At 39.3% G+C, this 4,146-nt stretch overlaps 1 pseudogene; it reads right to left on the reverse strand.

The window, feature by feature from the left end:
• Nucleotides 1–2,622: 2,622 nt before the first annotated feature.
• On the reverse strand, nucleotides 2,623–4,030 carry LOC103591251 (annotated as a pseudogene).
• Nucleotides 4,031–4,146: the final 116 nt, after the last annotated feature.

The raw sequence follows: 4,146 nt of genomic DNA on the forward strand, positions 1-4,146 counted from the left end.
ATTTGGAACCCAGGGAAGCTACCGTCCTATGGCATGGGATTAAATTACCTACTAGATTATACATAGGCAAGCATCTCAGTATCAGTATATTCTGTATGTATATTCTAGAGTAAGGAAATCAACCACCAAATATATATTTGCATATGAGTATTTCTACATGCATTCTTATTATCTTAGTATCTGGTTTTGTATCAGCTATGATCCTGTAAACTGTTATTGCAAAGAAATAAGATTTGCAACAATTATCTATTTACATTTGTTCCATGGCCTAGAAGAGAAACATGCAAAAAAAAATCTACTCAACAAAGTTCAGATGATTTCTGGAAAAGATATGTGTGGAAGATCAGAGCACAGCAACCGAACCCCATTCAGGGAGTTCTAAGCCTTTAGTTCCGAACTCCCTACTATAAAGACAATTAGCCTCAATAAAAAAATCACCAAGTTGCCTGTGGAGATAAGCACCGTGGGGATACCTCTGCCTTTAATTGAAGCCTGCATCTCTAGTCTATCAATTCTTTAAGTTCAGAATTCTGAAACACACTCACACACACATACATATGCACACACATTTAATCAGGAAGAAAACCTGCAGTCATATTTGAGGCAACAATTTTATTCTCTTTCCTTAGCCTTAAAGTATTTCTCATTCTAAGTACTAAAGGCTTCTTGGAATCTGGAATGTGGATTCTAGTTATTTCTCCTTAATAAAAGTAAGTAATTTTAAATTACCCACAGACCCATCTATAAAGTGTATTATCTTGGTTTTTAGGTAGTTCCTTTGCTAATATTTATATACCTAGGGTATCTCATCTACATTTTTTTTTACTAGCCCTTAGAGACCCCCAGACTTAACTTGAAAAAAACAGATTGATTTGCAAAAAGGAACTTGTTATCGTCTTATGAAACAATCCTTGGATTAAAAAAAAAAAAAGAGGGAGATATCTGTGAAAAAGCATATTCTATGGGAACAATTTCCTTTTTACCCTTGGCTTGGTGTCGCCTCAGCCAGTGAGCGCACCAGTCATCCCTATATAGGATCTGACATCCCTATATAGGATCCGAACCCGTGGCCTCGGCGCTCCCAGCGCCGCACTCTCCTGAGTGAGCCACGGGGTCAGTCCCAGAACAATTTTCTTGAAAGCCTAGATAGACCAGAGCTGATGTGTGATTATTAGTGCTGCAGGTTAGTTATCTGGACTAATCAGTAACACCATAAAGGGAAACTATTACATGAAAAATGGGCATCCATTAGACAATTAAAAGATAATGTTTTGAAGAGAATTTGTTTAAATTATTTTTATCTTTAGGTCTCTGTCGAGTGCCTCATTTGGCTCTCTCTCTACTGGGACTCAGGTAGGCTGGGGTTTACTAAACCTATGCCTTGGCAGTACCACTTCAAGATCCCTTCAGTTCACTAAGATATGGAACAAGGTCCCCACATGAGGAAATAAAGACCAATCAGGGCTGGCCAGGTAGCTCAGTTGGTTAGAACCTTCTAACACTAAAGTCACGAGTTCAGATCCATTTACTGGCCAGTGCCAAAAATACATACATAAATAAAAATGGTTTTTAAAAAAGAACAATCAGCAAAGATAAACTGTAAACATCATTGAAACTTACAGTGTTACAACACCAAAGACAAGGGTCCAGATCCCTATACCAGCCATTAGTTTCTTCTTCATATTTTGGAAAAAATAAAAACTCGTTATTAAAAAAACAAGTAGAATTAAGTGATTTGTTGATGAGGTAAGGAGATTCTTCTCATTTTCTTTTTTTTTTTTTAGTTCAATATGGCTTTAAAAGTTTGCAAAGTTGAAAGAGGGATCTGACCTTTTAAAATAAAGTAATTTTCACAATATATATCTAGCCATTATTTATAGTATTGAATTATTTTTTGTATTGAATAGTAACAAAAAAGTAAGTTTCCGTTCATGATCCTCACTCTGGTGCAGCCAGGTGCTTGGCATTGTGCAGCAAGATAACACATTCCCTGCTCTGAAGCTCACAGCAAATGCTGTCAACCAAGTGGAACACCAGTTCTCCTCCAGGCACACACATGATATCTTATTTGCACTGCTCAACGCAGGGCACTGAGAATCCTTAATTTTAAGGTTGAAAAAATGTGAAAGGATTCCTTAACTCACTGCCTGCAACAAATCCAACTACCTGTTAACTCATGACAATTGCACATGTAAAATACATGAAATTTGTAAGCTGTTCCACATTTAATGGAACTCAAATGCCAAAAAATCAGATCAAGTAACATGCTTTTTTAAAAATGTTACTTAATAAAATTTATTGAGACAAGATATACAGCACATTCTTAGACTTGGTATTATGAACTCCTACTGACAATTGCTACTTGATGGTTAAAAAATAAACTTAAAAAAAGAGATGAAACCACACATACTGGTGTATAACAATGCCTGCAGGGAATGTTATGTTTTAAATTTACAAAATCAACACCCATGTTATTTTAAATGATGAGGCAGATTTTTTCCTATGCAGTAAAGTGAAGGTAACAAAAAATCCATACAACTTTCAAATCCTTTTTTTAAAGTTCAGGTTATAGTCCCTTTCACAAACAAGGCATTTATAAACTATGAGGTGGAGATGTCATACTCAGACAAGTTCTCTACTCAATGTTTTATTGAGAGATTCAGTAATCAATCCTGGGTAAATCAACTCTCCCCCAAAAACAGTGATCCTTCTCTCCTCTGTCACAGTATACTCCATGACTTCAGTTCCATTTTTGTTGTGATAAACCAAAGCAAATTTCCCAGGTTCTTTCAAGGCGGGTAAGGATAAAGGATATCTACTTGCTGGATCTCTGGATTACGGCTTAATACTTCTTCCTTCCTTGTAGTCTGAGACATTAGGAGAATAATTGAATGTTGGTTCCAAAAGCTTAAATGCAGTCTTTTCTCCAACTTGAGGGGCAGCTGCTAACAGTGGTAACAAACTAGAGTCCTCCTGTGTGTCTCTACTGGATTCTGGAAATAGCAGATGTGTTAGTTACCATTTCATTTAATTGCTCCTGCTTCTGATATTCAGTGTTTCTATTTAAAACACAGGAAACAGCTTGCCCTCGTCCTTGACCTCTGCCTGGCATGCTCTGACCCCCAACTCCCTTCCAAAAAAGATCTTCTCCTCTACCTCACCTTCTTCCTAAACTAGTGGGGAGAGACATGTTTGGAGGAGGAGCAGGGGCACTTCTGCCAGCATGAGTTAGAATGCTTCCATCCAGCAGCACTCGGAGTCTGTGACGACGGCCTTGGACCTGGACGACTTCTTCCTGCAAAGAGGCCTACTGTCTTTAAGAAACCTGCAGCACACTCTGGGGTGCTCTTTGACACTATGCATTGGTCATCTGACTCTGAACTGGAGTCCAAACTGGAAAATGATGTTCTGGTGATCTGGCCCTTTGCTGGGGGTAAAGTTAAAGCCAGATTTTGTAGCCAGTTTGTTTGCAGTTGTATTTTTTGTAGAGGGTCCTTCCTTTGGTAACTTGGTTATTTTTTTCTGAGGAATTTCTGACCTCCAAAGTGACATTGCTGAAACCATTAATGGGTGATTCATGACAAGACTCAGACTCCAAGGAGGAACAGGGACTATCTTTGGGCAAATGCCTGGTCACTTTAGGAGACTTGGGGTTCTTGGTCTTTGTTTTTTTTTTATATTCACATTTCTCCTTTTTCTTTTTGGCAGCTGGCCAGTACGGGATGTGAACCCTTGACCTTGGTGTTATAACACAGTCTCTACACAACTGAGCATTGGCCATGAAAGGGCGCACGGACCCGAGCTGATAAGACGACAGGACCCGAGCTGACAGTTCGCCAGAGAAGTTCCACTTTATTCAAGGACTGCGCGTATATTTATAGGGAGCTGCATTCCGGGTTTGGATAGGGGGTGGACGGGCGGTAGCTGATTGGACGGGTCTGGGCAGGAGGTGAGCCTTGACCTATGACTGGTTGAGGTTTTGGCACTGGCGGGCTTATTTACTGTGGAGAAGAACCCGGAAGGGCGCCATATTGCTAGGGAGTGCCCCCCACTTGAGTGCCTACGGTATCCCTACATTCCTTACAGGCCAACCCTCAGAACGGATTCTTTATTTCTAGAATTTCTTTTTTTTTTTTTTTTTTTTTT

Source organism: Galeopterus variegatus, unplaced genomic scaffold, assembly GCF_000696425.1.
Source record: "Galeopterus variegatus unplaced genomic scaffold, G_variegatus-3.0.2 Scaffold948, whole genome shotgun sequence".
NCBI classification, from domain to species: Eukaryota; Metazoa; Chordata; class Mammalia; order Dermoptera; family Cynocephalidae; genus Galeopterus; species Galeopterus variegatus.